At 41.6% G+C, this 19,209-nt stretch overlaps 1 protein-coding gene across 2 annotated transcripts in view; it reads right to left on the bottom strand.

Annotated features, from left to right (window-relative positions):
• The window catches only part of UBE2K (ubiquitin conjugating enzyme E2 K), a 75,067-nt gene that overhangs the window by 50,192 nt on the left and 5,666 nt on the right, over nt 1-19,209 (bottom strand). The window lies entirely within an intron of this gene.

Genomic DNA, 19,209 nt, shown 5'->3' with positions numbered 1-19,209 from the left:
GAGAAACAACAAGGCATGTGCCCCATCAGCTGAGCTCTTAGAAAACAAAATTAGTACATTTAAAAAGATGAGTTAACCGTATGCCAAATTGCTGACAGAAAACCATAATATGTGAGTTCTGCAATACTTGCCACTACCACAACAACATACTAATATAATGACATTATATTCAATAATATATTGCTCCCCTAAACATTTCCTTACTCCTCAGACACAAACATACAGTAAACCCTCGATATAATAGACTAATGGGGGAAGTGGGGGCCCATTAAAACTGAAAGTTTGTTTTATCAGAGGGTTTACTCCAAAGATTTGCTCCTCTGGCTCCCAGCTGCCCACACTCTGCTCTGAGCATGGCAGCTTCTTAGGCTCCAAGCTGCCAACATTCAGGGCACAGCATGGGGGCTCCTCTGGCTCTGAGCCGCCACTGCTGCTGTCTCCCCACATCCCATGTGTGCAGCTGGGATCACAGCCACAGATAGCAGCAGCAGGGGGAAGACACAACTGAGGCAGCTCCTGCCACAGCCAGGGATCCCACTGCCCTGGTGGTTCCAGCGGCAGCCAAGGACCCTGCATCTGCAGCGGTCTCAGCCACAGGGGGACCAGTGGAGTCACTGGTGAGTTGTCATTTACAGTACTGTACTCTACTTTCTTTGGGTGGGACGCTAGGGGATGTCCATTATTACCGATGTCCGGTAAAATAGGGTCCACTATAGCAAGGTTTTACTGTAATTACTTTTAAAAAAAATGCTAATCTACACACTTAGAGCCCATACTTAAAGAAATATTTCAAATAAGTTTCTGTGATACTGAACTTGAATCCCAAAGCCTAAAAACAGATTTACAATGAAACCACTGACAAAATAGCTATTAAAATACACAAGGAAAACTAATGGATCAGCAGCTTCAAGGCTGTCACAGTGTTTCTCTTTACAAAGCATCCTGTACAAGTAATTTTCATCAGTACATCCTCCAAACCTTACTATGAAATCAGAAATACTTAGTGTTAGAGCAAGCCCAATATGGTATGCCTGGTGATCAGCAACAGCAAGAACACACAAATGTTTAGTTCGTGAAGTGTAACTGAGCAATTCCACGATGTAAAAAGTCCACCAACAGAGCCAGTGGTGGCATTATATGCGGGTTGTATTACAAAGTTCACAAGATTTCAAATTAACATTAATGCATGTTTTCATTAATATCTCATTTTGGACATTAAAGTTGATCGGAAAAAAACCTGCACATCAGCCACGCCTCTAAATAATATTTTATAAAATTTTACTACTGGATGATGACAGCATGAAGATAAATTGAACTATGTGGATTGAGCTAGAACTCATCTTACATTTCTTTTGGAATATCCACTGTTTCCCCAAGAGTAATATAAAAGTACAACATATACCGGTCTTGATCCCTTGGCAACAGATTACTCAAAATTCAGATGGAGATCAAAATTCTGCCCTAACAGTCCCTCAAAACATTATGCTTATGCAGTTGTGGTGTGCAGAATAAAATGTACAGAAATTCTCCTATTGGTTATAATTTATTCATAAATAATTTTAGGTATTGGTCATGACTTATAAAGCCCTAAATGGGTTGGATCCACAGTATTTTTCCATATGAACCCGTCCGGGGATTGTGGTCAGATAGGGAGGCCCTACTCGCTGTTCCCCAACTTAAGGAAATAAGATTAACATCACCATGGAGCAGGGCCTTCTCAAACTTTGCTCCCATGCTACAGAATTCTCTTCTCCGTGATATTCGCATGGTGCCAACATTAACGCTGTTTCGGAACCAGGTTAAAGCCACACTTTTTACTCCACTTTTTATTGGTGTTTGAGTTTGTCTGTGTGATCCCCTTTTGAGATGTTTTTAGCAGGTTGTATGTTCTTTGGAGTTATGAATTTTTAAAAAATTTTGTAAGCTGCCTCAACTATTTTAAATAGAGAGGCAGGGTAAAAATATTTTAGATAAATAAATACATTGATGTAATATTTGACACAAACTACTCATGGCACTTAATTCAAAATTATTTGCGATAAACAAGAACATCTACTTAATACAAAATGATAAAACTGTAGTCTTGAAAATATAACTCTCTCTTCAGCTGAGGTCAAAACAAGTTCTGTAGCTCATCTAAATCTTTGCATGCTACTCTGAAAATTCATTCCAAACACCTGTGTGCATATATAGAGCAATGGTGCTCACAAAGTAAATAAAGGCTTGTCTACAGCAGAATGTTAAATCAGATTGAAGGTAAGGTGTGAATCTCAAGTGTGACTGCTTTCCTGAATAACTCCAGCTATAGAAATGCCCCTAACTCTACAGAACTCATGTGTTTCAACAAAACTGAAATATGCTAAATAAAAGCTGCTACATTTCCAAGCTTTGGTGTGTTCCATTCTTCTCTCTCTCCCCCACCGCCCCCTTTTCTTTTGACTTCACAGCAAGTGCCCACTAGAAAATTCTTTAGGCTCACATACATAGTGACAAATTCCCACATTTGTCCCCCTTGGGTCCTGCACTTTGTGTCAGTTTTGGTAATGCCTCCGAGGCTGTGTCTACACTAGCCCAAAACTTCGAAATGGCCATGCAAATGGCCATTTCAAAGTTTACTAATGAAGCGCTGAAATACATACTCAATGCCTCATTAGAATGCCAGCAGCCACTGCACTTTGAAACTGACACGGCTCACCACCACGTGGCTCGTCCACACGGGGCTCCTTTTCGAAAGCACCCCGGCAACTTTGAAATCCCCTTATTCCTAACAGCAGATTGGAATAAGGGGATTTCGAAGTTGCCAGGGTCCTTTCGAAAAGGAGCATGGCCATTTCGAAGTTTTGGGCTAGTGCAGACATAGCCAGAGGCTCACTATCCCCCAAGGGCCCGGTTTACAGCTCATTGAGCCACTCTCATCATTGGCACAATCAATGTCACAGTCATTAGCGATGTAGACCCCTCAGTGTGTTCAGTCTCCTTTTACCCCCAGGGATGCCCAGGGGGGTGTGGAACAGTCTGGGAGGGACCCAGACCCCCCCCCCCACATTCCAGGTTCTGACCCAGAGACCCCAGCTGTTGCTGGAGGGGCTGTCTTCCTGATCCCCCTACTGCAGCAGTTGCTTCCCTGGGCCACTTCCACCAGACACTTCACCAGTACTTCCCCAGGTAGACACAGCAAATCTCTCTCCCTGCAAGCTCTCCTTCCGCATTCCTTTCCCCTTCCTTGTCTGTCACCTTTCCCCTTCCCCCTCCTTACCAGGAGGGGGGGCCTTTTAGAGGGTTCTACAGGCCTTAATTGGCTGCAGGTGCTACGTTAGCCACAGGTGATGGATTAGCGTGCTACAGGCTGATCCTTGATGAGCCTCAGTCCCTGGGAAACATAAAAGCACAGACCCAACTGCCCACATATTTGCCCTCCAAGAGATGACTACAGTCTGCTGCAGGCTGTGGTCTATCACAATATGAACATAAAACGTATATGAGTTATCTATATAAATAGGTACTGCCACAGTAGAGTAAAACTGGAGTTTAAAATATGACAGTGCCTCAAGTCTTGAAGAGTATGGCATTTGAATGTTTTTTGGGGAAAAAGTTAAAAAGTAAGTGGCAAATGTGTTTAGAGGGTACATGCTAAGACTTCAGAAGAGCTTTGTGAAAATGGTCTGAAAAGTTTCCCCAACATCTACTCACTCAAGGATGAAACATACCTGTTCCTCAACCACTAATTTTTCCACCCTCACTTCCCTCAAAAAGACAAATTTATTTTAGATGAGTTTTTGTTTTCTTCCCACAAAGTGAAGAACCTCTGCTCTGAACCACTCTTCTACCGCTTGAAAAGGACATGTCTAGTGCCACAACACCATATTTCTAGGTGTGCTGGAAACCCCTGGATCTTCATCTCCATTTCAACCCACCCACTTTCATGGAAAGCTATTGATCAAAACTTCTGATTTTTGCAATATATATAAGACCTTATCTACATTTACTGGCACCACTAACCTACTTCAGCTACACTATGGCTGTGTCTACACCACAAAAATAACTTCGAAGTTGAGCGTCTACGTACACCCTACTTCGAAGTAGGGCGCTATTCCATTCCCAGGAATGGAGTAAGGACTTCAAAGTTGGGCTCCCTACTTCCAAGTTAACTTTAAAGTAAGGGTAAATGCACATAGATTCTCTGGCTACTTTGAAGTAGTGCCTAACTTCAAAGTTAGTTTCTAGTGTAGACACACCCTATACGTAGCTGAAGTTGACATATTTACTATGGTGTCTTGCATGTAGCATGGTTGACGGGGCTGCTCTCCTGTTGACCTTGGCTATCCTTATCTTGATGGAATATGGACATCAACAGAAGTGAGCTCAACATCAATTTACCATCTCTATAGCAGATGTGCTAAATCAATGGCGGGTGGATTGATCATGTCAGCAGAAAACATGCCTAGTATAGATGAAACCTCTAATTCAAATTTAACAAGAAACACAGGAATGAAACATGCTAAGATAAACATAGCTTTGCTAAATGTGCTGTTCTGCTTGTGTAATAAAACAAACAGCAGGATGAATGAACAAAATGACCCAATAATTTCTATTAAAAATATATCGTCTCGTCTTTCTATTTTCCACAAGGGAAAGTTTGTTAGACCATAAGTAATTCTTTTATCAATTAAGTTGTTTCAAGAAAGTTCTAGAATTGGATTATACTAAAAAACTTTCGGGTCTTGGAAAAGGAAGTTAATTTCTGTGAACATACCAAAATATGGCACTCTGCTTATGATCCCGGAATCTCAGGTTCAGAGAACCATTTGTAAATTGATGACTATAAAAAAAATAGCTTCCAATAAAGATATTCTCTTATACTCTTTTCTCCTAAAGCCACAAGAAGGATAAAATTTAATTCAAAATCTGACTAAAAGATGTTTCTTTTTAGTTTGAGACCTCTGTGTGTAGCCACAGTAGTGAGATGTACATGATGCAACAGTAAATCTACTACTGTGGAACCCAATTTATCCAATCTAATTGGACTGGTACAGAGCTTGGGCTGTCAACTGCAGACAGCAGGCATCAGTGCTGAAGTTTTGTCTATTCTCCAGATTATGTGAACTTTTATCCAATCTGGCCCCAGTCCCAATTAGAATGGATAAATGGTGTTCCACAGTAGTAGTTTGGTTAGCACAGAGAAGCCAGATAATGGCAGCTCATATAAAAGAGGTTCTACTGTACTGCACTTTTCTTTATTAGTTTGGAGTAAAACCTGGCATAAAAATGTTTCAAGAAAATATAAAAGTGTGTGTGTGTGCTGGGCAGCGGGGGCGCGGCAGCAGTGGCAGTGAGAGAGAGAATCCATCACTATCATTAGAAACAAGAGTTGTCAATCGAGTACCAATCAGCTGTTCAATGTTCAATACTGTACAGGACTAAAGATACAATCATAGCCTCGAATACAGTTTATTCTATTACACTCAAATACATACTGTACTGTGCTGCCACTAAGACTTCAGACAACGCATGCATTTTTTGCTGGAGGCTAGTGTTTAAGATCACCCAGGCTATTCCAAACATAAGGCATGACAAACATGAAGATAAAGCACAGTTATGCAGGAGACTTGGAAGACGCATCAAGAGGAAATGAAAAAATGACAGAAGTCTAAAATATTAATAGAAATCTTAGTTCTGCTGCACATTCCAGTTGTGCTTCAATAAATCCATATTTAATCTGTATCCTAGGTATCAAATACTATCTCTCTCCTTATGCAAAGAGCTTTGTATACGCTGAGGGCTTGTCTACACTAACAATTCATCTATGCTACAGTAGCATTTAGTGAAGATACTACCATGCCAAGGGGAGAACTCCTCCTGACAGCTTAGGTACTTCCACCTCCCCCCAGAGGCAATACAATGTCAACAGGAAAAGTTCTCCCATCAACACAGTGCTCTCTACACCAGGAGTTACGTCAGTTTAACTACTTTGTTCGGGTGTATAGAAATATGTGCTGTAATTACAGTAATACATGTTTGTAGATTAAACCAGGACTGACAAAACATGACTAAATTCTACGATACCCCATAAAATTACCCAGCCCTGATATGCACTACAGAGTTAGGTCAACACAAGGCAGCTTATGTCAACCTAACTCTATAAAGGTCTACCTAAAAATACCACTGCTGTCACTGTAACTCACCCACTATCCCAACTTAACTTCATGTCTACAAGAGAAGTAGCATTTAGGTCAATATAGTTACATCAATTTAGTATAAATAATACAATGGCTGTAATGACACTGATGTCAGTTGCCTCCAGGAGGTTTCTCACAACAACCCTCCTTAACTGCTCTGGTACCCAACGTGACACTGCACCACATTCTTCATGGTGGTATCATGATATGATTATAGCATAATTATGATCTAGTCTACAGAAGATAAGTCGTGAGGTAACATTGGTAAAAGCTATGATTTTCCTATTTGTATACATGTATTTCCAAATGAAATTATGAATATTTACTAAGTACCTGTATTTTAAATGTAGTTACACCTCGTGAACACCAACTAGAAAAGATGCTTTCAACCTAGGTTGTAGGTGGGGAAGGGGCTATTCAGGACAATACCACATTAGTAAAAAGCAACAGCCCTTAGGAGAAGCTTATCTCCCAGCTGGTGACCCTTTCTGTGAAATTTCCAGACAGCCTGTGAGTGAAGGCTGCTATGACTCTACAAGGACACGAGAACAGGTCACATGATATGGGACTCCACCTCAGGGGTGGCAATATTTTTCCAGACTGGTCTGGGAACCAAGTTTAGAACAAAGAGTACCTGCCATATGCAAAAGCTGTAGAAGGAAGAGAGTGACATCTGTGATTATTCTCTCTCCACCCAAGGTGGCTCCTAGAAACACCTGAGGAACAGAGTGAACTGGGAGAAGCGCTGGACCCAAGCTAAAGAGATTTCTAGCCTCATGAAAGATCACCTGTGGATTCCATGCTGTAAAGCAAGTGTAGCTTGCCCCTTAACAATCTGCAGCCTGCTTTTATCACCTTTTAGGGTGAGAATATGCTAATTCATAATCAATACATTAAGTTCAGTCTGTTTTTATTTGCTAGGTAATCTACTTTGATCTGCTTGCTATCACTTATAATCACTTAAAACAGAGACAAGCAAGATGGAGCGCACAGGCTGGATCCGGCCCTCAAAGACTTAATTCAGTCTGCTCCTGTGCATAAAGCAGTACTTCTCAAAGCAACTAGTTGCTCTCTGCACTACAGAGGCGTGGGGGGGGTAGCTTCATGCACTGCACCCACTCCCAGCAAAATCTCTTGGCTCCCATTGGTCAGTTTCTGGCCAATAGGAGATGAGAGATTTTGCTGAGGGAGGGGATGTATGTAGAGGCTCTCCTGTAGCACAGAGAGCCAAATAGAACGGCCTAGGTTTGCTAGCAAGCCTGGAAGCTTGCCTGAGAATGCTGCTGGCCAGGAGATGCTTAGGTAAGAACCTCCCAGCCAGGGCCTGCCTCTGTCACCCCCTCCTGTACCCCAGCTCAACCCCAGCCCCTGAAGCCCCTTCTGTGCATCTTCCCCAGGCCAGAATTCTCTCCTGCATACATACCTTGTCCCAGACTTTGCACCCCAATTCCTCATCCCAGGTCACAACCCCCTTCTGCACCCAAACTCCCTCTTAGACCCCGCCCCCTGCACCCAATCCCCTTCCAAATTCCCTTCCAAACCCAGCCTCCATTCCAGACCCCACACGACCTCCAAAGAAAAGTGCACCCACTGTATATTTGCTCACTCCGAATCGATTGTCCACTGACTGGTAGCTGTCTGGCATTGCAAGCCTATTGCCACTAGCTTCTGAACTGTCACAGCAGCTCTTGTTTTGGTATTGTAGTGCTTCAGGGCAGGCAAAGCAATTCGCAAAGTTCAATAAAAGTGGCCTTACACATGCGGAAGATTTTAGCCACTGGTGATCACCCCATACCTGCAGAACAATTTGACCCTACCATTCAGATGTTGTCACACAACACAAGATAGGGCACTCCACTGTGTACAAAGCATCAAATGCAGTCAGCATCTCCCTGTTCCTCCTCTCCAGTGCTTCACCTTCCTTTATGTCCATATCCTCCTCAGAGACTTCAGTCTGAAGGCTACTTTGGCCCTGCACATCCCACAGCACAATGCAGGAAGAGCTGATAATACTTGTCACAAAGTCTGAAGGTAGACAGGTTCCATGCTAGCCTTGCAATTGCTTCTGCACAAATATGAAAAAATGGTATGAAAAGATTTTTTGCTGTTGGACAGTGAGGAGAGAAGTGAACTATGGGAAGCTGACAACACATTCCTAGAACCACTCTGCAGCACCGTTTTCTCCCATGAAACACAGATTTTAGCCCACAATGCAAGAGGGCAGAAGAAGCTGTGGAATAATTACCCACAATGCATTGCTGATAAAGTCCAAGCTGCCAACCCTAAGGGGAATGCACTCCATCAACTTCAAGTGCCAGCATGGACATGCATCCTCAAGTTTAATAAAACTGGGTTCTAAAAAATTGACCTAATTTCCAAGTGAGATGTACCCAAAGATATGCATGCCATCTATCACCCCCTTCAGTTCAGGAAGCCAGTACTGGAAAGAACAGCCACTCTCTCCTCTTTGCTACCTCAAGTTACAGCCCTGAATATGAGGAATTTTGTGACCCAATACAATCACCCTACCTCAAAATGATTTCCAACTGATCAGCAGCTAGTGGGTCTTGAAAGCAGGGATGTAAAAAAAAAAAAAAAAAATCACATTTCGTTATTTATCCAGTTAACCAATTAAATGCAGGGTGTGCTGCTCCAGCTAGGTTAGGCTAGAGCACCGTTCCCTCCTCCTTCCACCATGGACTAGATGAAGTGTCCCCCATCCTCCCACTGCAGACAAAAGTTGCCCTAGCCCAGCTGGAATGTCCCCCAGCCCGCTGCAAGCTCCACAGAGCTGGAGCAGACCTCTGCCTATGGCAGGCAGAGAGCTGCTCCAGTTCCAACAGGTTAACCATAACTGGAAAGTGTCATCTATTAAGGGTAAGGCTAACTAGTTATCCACTAACACCCCTAGTTGCATGCTTCCACAAACAATCACCGTTCACTTCTCCTTTATCTGTACAGACCTTATTTTGGTATTAGTGCTGGAGCTAGCTTGAGCTTCACACATAGATCTAGGAATGCAGCTTTGCATGCCCAAAAGTACAGTAAACCCACAAAATGTATGAGTTCAAGTTGTGCTTAACTCGCATTAACACAAGTTAAGTGCAACTCAAAAATCTCACTACCCCCAGCCCTGGCTCAACCCTCCCCCGCAAGCCCCGCGCACAGCCACTGTTCAACTCCCCCCCCAGCCCCACTCACTACTCATGCATCACTGCAGCTCAGCGCAACCTCTGCACCTGGTTCTGGCTCAACCCCATCTGCCCAGGTTCAGATTCCCTGCCGGCACACCACCCCCATGCACGGCTCCAGTTCCATCCCGGTTCAAACTCCCCATGACCTGGCTCACCACCTCTGTGTGTGGCTCTAGCTCAACCTCAGCACAGCTCTGTCTCAACCCCTCAGCCCCAGTTCAACCTCTGCACAGCTCTGTTTCAACCCCCGGCCCCAGTTCAAACCTCCCCTGCCATGCATGCCTCCGGTTCAAACCCCCTGCGGCCTGGCTCACCACCCAAGCATGGCTCCAGCTCACCAACCATGCATATGGCTCTAGCTCAACCCCTCCCTGTCCCACCCACACAGCTCCAGTTCAACTCCACCACCCGCCCCCCTGCAGCCTTAACCCATCCCAGGCTTAACCCTCCCTGCTCCCTTCTCACAGCCCCAACCCAGTGCCAGGCTTAACCCTCCCCAGCTGCCCCTCCAACCCAGGACTTACTTTTCAAAAGGAGCACCCGGTGCTCCTGCTGCTTCCCTGGCTGTAGAACTTGTGTTCTGCTGGGGAAAAAGCTGCCCCCTGACTTACGCGAAATTCCAGTGACACAAAGGTGTATGGGGACACAAGCCTCACATAAATCGAGGCACTACTGTACTGTAGCCACTGCTCTGATCATCCCAATCCTACTTAACAGTGCAATCCCCCCCATCACTATCTTCAGCAGCTATATGAATGACACCAACAACTTTAAATTGTTTCTTTCTATGTCCCATAGCAATCTGGACTCTAAGGAATTGTCATGTTAAATAAGTATAAAATATATGGAGATACACCTCTCATAGAGCTAGAAGGACCTTGGGAAGCCATTGAGTCCAGTCCCCTGTCCTCTTGGAAGGGACCAAGCACCACTCCCCTGCCTTTTTTTTTTTTTCTGTTTTTTCTTTTTTAAATCTATTTGCCCCAGATTCCTAAATGGCCCCCGCAAGGGCTGAACACACAGCCCAGGGCTTAGCAGGCCAATGGTCAAACCACTGAGTTACCCTTCCCCCAATGTTCCTTCCAACTCGGCAAGTATTGCAGGATCAGACACACTGTGCTCACAAGAATCATCATAGTGATGCAGAGCTGTCCAGGATCCATATTTCTCACAGAATTGTCACGTACATGGATGCGCAAAATTTTGAAAAGAGACACAAAATATTACAGAATACAGATGAAATTATGATATGGAGAAAACTGCATTATGAGATGTTGAAGTCACGTTCCCATTCACCCCGCATGACTCAGTCATCCCCATGAAATACTGCAAACCATCCCAAAATATCCCGCACTACATGGTAGTAAGTTAAGCAGTTAACAGGCAAGCCCTATTAGTAAGCATGCACACTGCTAAACACAAAAAGGGTAATGCCAACATGCAACAGCAATGTTACTACTGCAGAGTTTATATATAGCCACAATTCAGGTCAACAATTTTCAAATGCCAATGTGCCCCGATAAGTTTCTTCCACTGCCATTAAAATAACTCTCACTCTCAATCTCCTCACTACCCCCTCTCAGCCATACGGCTCACAGTTGAAAACACCGATTTAAAATTTCCCAGCGATTATGTAATGATTTTTCCCCATTCTATTATCTGGGCAGTTGGGGGTCCCTTCCCTGATGCATCAGCTCCTGTGAATGCCAGGCAGCCTGGCTAAGGAAAAAAAAAATGTCTAGGGGGTGTCAGGTAAGGAAGGAGTTTGTAGCAGTTTCACCAGCTCATCCCTCTGGGCCTCAGTTGTTAAGGTATTCTGCAAGTAATCCAGACAACTAGACTTTTGGCTCCCCCATCTTCCTTGCGTGCAAGATGAGACACTGTTTGTGATCCTCTCCTACTGGCTCAACAGAACTTTGTACTTCAGTGAATGTGGTGTTTTGTATTTTTTTTTAAGAAAAAAAAAAAAAAAAGTAAGAGACCAAGAGACTATTTGTAGAGAGGTCCAAGCAGGCCCAGGTAATAACAAAATGTCACATGTCTGGCTTCAGCAAAAGGTAGGGGAAGAACTTGTCTGGGAAGGAAGGGACCCCTTTAACAGTTAGTGTCTCAAACTCACACTTGATTGATGTTTTCAAGTTAATTTTTGAACCAATGAAGGCAGAACTTTATTTTTTTAAACTGAGATTCTGGAGCACATTTTTGCGGTAATTTCCATGAGCACTGAATTGCAAGGCACTGTCCATGTCTTTGACAGCTGAGGGACATTTGCTTAGGGACATTTCCTTGATATGCACTCTGGGACACAACAAATTCTTGACCATTTCTCTTTGTCAGTCTATAGAGTCAGTCTGCTGACCTTCAAGACAGTACAAGGTTCATCTTTTAACTCAATCATATTCTTTGGAGAGGAAAAGTTGTATTTCTAAGGTTGGCAGTGGTAGTTCATGTGCTATTTCACACTGTAGCACTGTTGCTGTGAATACCAGCGTTTGCAGCAAGACACTCCATTTTTTAAATGAATATTGCCTTTTGTGTGAATGCTATAATGTAAATGCACCCAGAAGCTGGAATGGTACATGGTTAATAAATAAAGGTGAAAAGAGATTTTACTGAAATATTTTCCTCCAGAAGAGGGGAAAGGTATATTACTAATCTCTTCAAAATACACACATACACACTTTCTAAAAACGCAAGTATAGACTTCGAGGTTTCCTCTGGTTCCTGCTTCAAATAGGATTTAAAGTAGGCTGTTACTATGTGTTAACTAAAATATGCTAATTAGCACATGGAACTGGCCAAGGTGAAGCACATGATAAATCTAAGGTTTCTCTTTACCAGTTTACATGTTTAAAATTATAACTTAATTTACTGACACTAGGATTTTAACATGTTAATTAGGGCGACCATATTTCCCTGTCCCAAATACGGGACAGGGAGATTGTGGGGACAGGGACGCCTACTCCCAGCTGCACCAAGCCGCAGACAGCCAGCACTTCTGGCACAGAGCCACGGGGAAGCGGCAGCCACAGGTGCTCCCATCCCCCAGAGAGCCTAAATAAGGGGCAATTTAGCCCTATTAAAAATAATATAGGATGGTAGGTCACCCTAACTTTAGCATATATGCAAAACACACGACTGTTCTGCCTAGTGTAGACAGGACCTCTATGAAGGACAACACTGCTACAAAACAGACTAGTGTTTTTTTTTCCCAACCTTACCAGTATTTTTACTTTATAGTTTTCCTAATTTTCACAATCTCAGCCAAAAAGGACAATTTTTCTAGGAACCTTCACAGAGTTATATTAAAATTTTACTCTTATGAAAGCACAGAACAATACATACCTTTCTTGAAAAAAAATAAGTGAGTTTTTTTTCACATTAACAAAAAACAGTTCAGTAAATGTCATTTTACTAATATACATTACTAGCAAAATATATGAATGTACATAATTAAGTGAATGCAAACAAGTGTGTTGAAAAATATTAACAGATATTGAGAACCTGCAAAGCCAGACCATTATTTTGAAATTTCTTATACCTTTAACTATGAAATAAATTTCTATTAATTTTCTAGGCTAGTGTCCTCTTAGAAGACTAAGTCTACAGCAAATGTAAATTTTAATAACCAAGACAGATATATGGAAGTGCAACAACAAGAAAAAAAAATAATTTTTGTTTGAGAAATTTTCCCCTGCGCCCCCACTCTTCCCACACTGGCAGAATTTAGAAAGCTGAACAAAATTTACTGAAACAGTACTCCAAAAGTGAAGTTGTTATAACCATTATGAAGTAAAAATAGGTGTTTAGAGCATGATGGCCTCAATGTTTGAGTGTTGACATGTCACTATTACAAACTTTGTTATTCAGATTACTCAAAGAACTAATTATTTAAAGAAGTTTCAGAAAAGGGAGCTAAGCAGCACATACTTCTTCCTATTTTGGAATCTGATGCCTGATCCATGATGAAAAGTTTTACTGGTATAATTATTTTCGTTAAGGATGTGACTTTTGGTCAGAATAATTACAAGTAATCTAAATGTGAGTGTATTTATCTCAGTATAGTGATCCCCTCCACTACAGAACAGCTGTATAGATGTAAAGCAACACCGCCATATCCATGCGGGGGAGGACTGTGGGTACAAAGGGGTGCAAAGTATACTGTCATAGCTACACTGTTACAACTTCCCAGCAAAGATTAACCCTTGCAAACAAGTTTTAGTAAGCATCATTAAACACTGAGAACCTGAACATCATGTGAGTAACAAATACTTCACAGTCTACGGGCCAGCTAGGTGCCCCAATCCCGTCTCCTCCCCTGCTCCTGCACCCTATCTTCCAACTATATCCTGAACCCTCACCATTCTTACCAGCAGCACCCTGATCCCCTTATTTTTGGGCCCAATCCAGAGCTTAAGGGAGCCCCACAAAGTCTGCTTACCCCAAGCCCCCAGAAGAGTTAATTTGGGCCTGGTGGCCAATGCTAAAGGGGAGTAAGGTGTCTCTCTTTTCCTGCTTTGCAGTTGGGAGACATATATAATTCTTTTTCCATCCTCACTCGGGAGGAGGGAGAGTTGTTAAACCAAGTCTGGAAGGAGGGTTTTTTATTTATTGGTGCAGGAGGGAGATCTCATTTGTGTGTAGCCCTCAACTGATTTTTCTGTGGGTCAATGGCCCCAACCCATAAGAAGATTCCCTGCACGGAGGAATTTACAACATATACCATACAGACAACACACACAAAGTCCAGAGGAAGCAACATAATCAGAGGGGTGTAAGCTTATATTTTTGTTTTCGATGCTATAAAACAATGTCTGAATGAGAAATGTTAATTACTCATTACACATGCAAATGCATGTGATTATTAGTTACTTCAGACTTAATCCACCAGTCTATCCATTTGGGATAGTTTTAAACCATTATGTTATTTCACAATTTGGCCATACCCAATTGATTTTTAAGTACACAGACTCAGTTATCAACCACATTAGATGCATTTCAAAAAACAGATTTTTACTCCCAAAACTAAAGCCATTCCTAAATCAAATTACAAAACAACTTAAGTTACAAGTTTATACGGTTAACAAAACGAGCATTGCATAATTGAGCACAATTGTTTACTTCTCCCCATAAAAAGTGAAGTTTTATTCAGAAGTCTGTCAAAAAATAAGAACCTTAGCACATTACTATGCAATAGAATTAAATGTATTTTCACGTTTACTTATCTTCTCTTAGGCAACTATTTTTGGTGACTATTCTAAAAAAAAAAGCCTAAAAAGTTACATGAAGAATATAACCAATCCTTAAAAATTATGAAAGCAGGCTAGAAACTGATTTAACTCTGAAATATAACTTTTAAAAATTAAAAAGTAGATTAACACAAATTTTACAATCAGAAGTCAAAGCAATTTAAATACTTGTTAGCACAGCGTGACATTAGGGTCCCAACAACTACAAATTACACCACCTTAAAAAAAAATGCAAGACTTCCCCCAGCAGCAGTACAAGAACGTCTCACCATAATATATCTATTCTGAAATACATTTAGTTAAACATTATGGAAAGCAAGTATCAGAGAGGTAGCCACGTTAGTCTGTAGCTTCGAGAACAACAAGAAGTCCTGTGGCACCTTATAGACTAACAGATATTTTGGAGCATAAGCTTTCATGGGCAAAGACCCGCTTCATCAGATGCCTGAGTGGGGGGGGGGGTTTCAGAGGGGTATTTAAAGAGTGGGGTCCGAGTAAGAGGGAGGGCCAGAGCTGACAAGGTCTATTCAGCAAGGTGGAAATGGCCCAATATCAACAGTACTTATCACAAGAGGAAAAAACAAATCAGATCCAATAGGGGGATGTGAGCCTTTGTCAGAGTCTAATGGGGACACATTAGCACCCACAGCAGATAAACTGCCTTTGTAAACTGCAAGCCACTCCCAGCCTCTGTTTAATCCATGGTTAATGGAATCAAATTTGCAAATAAATTGCAGCTCAGAGATTTTTCTCTCCATTTGATTTTTTAAATTTTTTTGTTTCAGGACTGTCACCCTTAAATCTGCCACTGAGTGTGACAGTCCTGAAACAAAAAAAAATTTAGAAAATCAAATGGAGAGAGAAATCTCTGAGCTGCAATTTATCTGCAAATTTGAATAGACCTTCTGAGCTCTGGCCTTCCCTCTTACTGGGACCCCACTCTTTAAATACCCCTCTGAAACCACTCCTCCACCACTCATGCATCTGATGAAGCGGGTCTTTGCCCACGAAAGCTTATGCTCCAAAATATCTGTTAGTCTATAAGGTGCCACAAGACTTCTTGTTGTTAGGAAAAGCATTACTCTTTCAGAAATTTCAGTCGGCTAAGATTAAGTCAAATTAAGCCAGCAGGTCATGCATTTCATCATGGTGTATGCAGCTGTAAAATGTACTTCCACCTGGATCCTTCACCTCCACTATGACCAGGTCCTTCACCCTGTATTACCATTTGGTCATCCAGGATCTAGGTGTGAGAATCCGGGCAAGAAGGGCACTGGCTAGACCAGGGGGATGAATCCCTTCCAAACATCCTGATTTCTACTAAAATCAGGCCCGCAGAATCTCCTTTTGGAGCTCCTGGCAAAGAAAGTCCTCTGGTATCCTAACTCCACCCTCACCCCTAGCCCTCATATGGCAACTTCATGCTCACCTCTGTAGAAATTTCACTTCTCTCTCCACTACCCTCTATAAGGTCCCTTTGTCACTCCTGTATCCTAAATTTAAGATTAATTTTGGTGGCTCTTCCAATTTCCCCCAAAATCAGTAGGATTCTGCCCATTGTTACTTAAACATTTCCATGAATGTTTGCAAATGAAAAGCCAGTTTTCCAATTACCACACTGCAAATATATATAGAAATGCCATCAAGTGGAGTGGCGGGGTTTTACTTAATTTGGCCTACTAATCTGATTCCTTGGCCAATCCACAGGTCTGGTCAAATGGACATGCACACGGGTAATGTTATTTTACACAGAAGTGTTGTGAATACTTACAACTAAATGAAATATTATGCTACTGTGAACACAATAACTAGGAACAGTAACACATTATCCAGTTATTCTATAAGCATTTTCAGGAGGAAAAATATTGATTTTAATAGTGAATACAGCACATTTGATTCAATATCTTGAGGAACAGACATAAAATTCAGATAAGCGTGTTTAGGATGAAAATGTGAGCTAAGCAGGTTTTTAAAAGATGCTCCAGAGCTGGGAACTGAGATCACAGTCTTCTTAAAGCTTGCTAACAAGTACTGCTTGTAGCAAGCTACAGAACACCAGCTTACTGTGGTACAGCCCCTTTAAAATGCATCTGATAGGCAAAATCATCGTACAGTCTCATCCAGTACAACCTGGGGAACATACCCAAACAAATTAAATGCAATTCAGGAAGCTAGGGGTGTATTGTACACCGAACAGGTTATTAACTTCATGACAAACTGTTTATGTAATTATCATGGGCAGATTTTAAAAAGTTATGATTACAGAGTAGAAATCCCTCTTATAAGTGGGGGGTGAGGCAAAGAAGCAATTCAACCAGTAATTTCTGTAAAAATTAAAGATTGTCTTTACTATGACAAATGATTGTGAAAGATAGACATTGTGGCATCCAATATCTCCTCCCTCTCCTTGACTCCAGTCCAAAACATTGTTCAACATAAAAGCAAAGATATGTTCTTTCAACTGCTAAATAATGAGAATTCAACTTGAGGTCTGAAAATTAAGCATAATTCCTTCTGGCTTATATTAATGGAAATTTCTCAAAGCAGAATAGAACTCCCAATGCTGAAAACTTGTAAGGTACATGAGAAAGCTTTAGCAGTTCTATCAACTGAGTTCATACGAATCATGTGAGGACACTTGTTCTGGAACATTTGAGGGTTTTTTGGCTAGCATTCACACTTGCTCAGATGCCATACCAACCCATAAAAAGGCATATTTCTATGAGAAGGAATAAGAGCATCCACTTTACATTGGGGTTTTATAGCCATATTAGTTTAAAATTCACACATCAGTTTATAGCCAAAAATTGCTAGCATATAGACAAGGCCTAACTTTATTCATGCAAGTAGGTGCATTGTGCTCACCAACTGCATACTTAATCGGACTACTCACATGAAATCAAATTAAGTGGATATGTTATGACATTTTTGGGTCTGCTCATTGGTAATTCTGTTGCTGATGTGCAAGTCACAGGAAATGTTACCTCACTCTTACATAGCTGTTCTAGTCCTGCAGTGCTTACAGGTGCAAAAAAGCACCCATGTTCTATTTTTAAGGACTTTTCAGAGCAGAAATGAATTTTAAGATTTCTATCTGCTAACCACACAAGATGTCCCAGGATATTCTGCTCATCCATGTGGGCACTAATGATACTGTCAGGTAGGACCTTGCACACTGATTACACAACTCTGGGAGCAAGGGTGATGTTGCCAACCATCTTTCCCTTTCTGAATTAAACCCCAGGCAGAAACACCAATCTAGTGAGGAGGGCTTTAAACCAGATTCAAAGGGGTGAGGTGAGAAAAGCACGAAGTATAAAAAAAGGTGACCTTAACCGAAGAGTCACAAGACCAAAAAAAGGGAAATAGCGAGGGACTCTGCTCAACATCTTGAACACCTATACAGAAATACAAAGAGTAAGTGGAATAAACAGGAAGAACTGGAAGTATTAGTATGTAAGCTAAATTATTACTTACTTGACATCATAAAGACTGGGTGGGATAAATCTCATTACTAGAACACTGGCATAAAGAATTATTCCTTGTTCATGAAGGACAGGAAGGAGGAAGAAAAAAGGGTAGTGTTGTGGTATACAAGAATATAAATGTTTTTTGAGAGATCCAGAGGGAGGTAAGAGGCATACCTATTTAAAGTCTCTGAGTGAAGAGATGTTCTCCTGATAGGGGTGTCTTACCGGGAGGAAGTGGTGCATGTGATATTTCTAGACCAAACAACAAATATCCAAAACACAAGCACTGATAATAATAGGGAACTTTACCTAGACATCTATTGGGAAAGTATCATGGCAAAACACAAGATGTCCAAAAAGTAACTAGGGGGACAGCCAGTTTACACTTTATTCTGACTAACAGGGAGGCACTGTTTGCCAACATGAAGGCTGGAGATAATTTGGATTAAAGTGATCCTGAAAGGACAGATTTCACAGTTCCATGGACAAGTCTATACTACTGCCAAAATAAGGAAAGAACATGTTAAAGAATATTTATGTCAGTTAGATGTACTTAAGTAGGCAAAACAAGATGAAATTCATCCTACAGTGCTTAAGGAACAAGCTGAAACTCTCTCTCAACTGTTAGCATGTACCTATTGTTAACTGATGGAGTACAGAGTAAGGTTCTAAAGAACTCAGGAAGGGCACACACAGTATCTTTAAAGAGGGAACACAGTGGAGCAGGGGAATTATAGATCCCTCAGCCTGTATGCGGACAGATACTGAACCACTTATAACACAATCAATTTGGATACACCTAGAAGATAAGTCAATAAGAAATACTCCAAAATGAATTTAAGAAACCACATTAAACCAACCTAATTTCCTTATTGAACAGGCTTGCTGGCCGGTCTGATAAGGGGCAGCTGCAGATGTGACAGATCTTGATTTCAGTAAGGCTTTTAGTAGTTTCTATGACATTACATAAGCCAAGTAAGGAACTTCTAAGTCTAGATGAAAATACTATATGATGGGTACACAACTGGTTGAAAGACTGTACTGAAACGGTCATTATAAATGGCATGCTGTCAAACTCGAGTCTCAAATAAACAAGATCAAATGCAATAAAGACAACTGC

This window comes from Carettochelys insculpta, chromosome 4 (genome assembly GCF_033958435.1).
Source record: "Carettochelys insculpta isolate YL-2023 chromosome 4, ASM3395843v1, whole genome shotgun sequence".
Lineage (NCBI taxonomy): Eukaryota > Metazoa > Chordata > Testudines > Carettochelyidae > Carettochelys > Carettochelys insculpta.
Note: the sequence above shows the minus strand (reverse complement) of the source record. Positions and strands in the feature narration are given on the sequence as shown.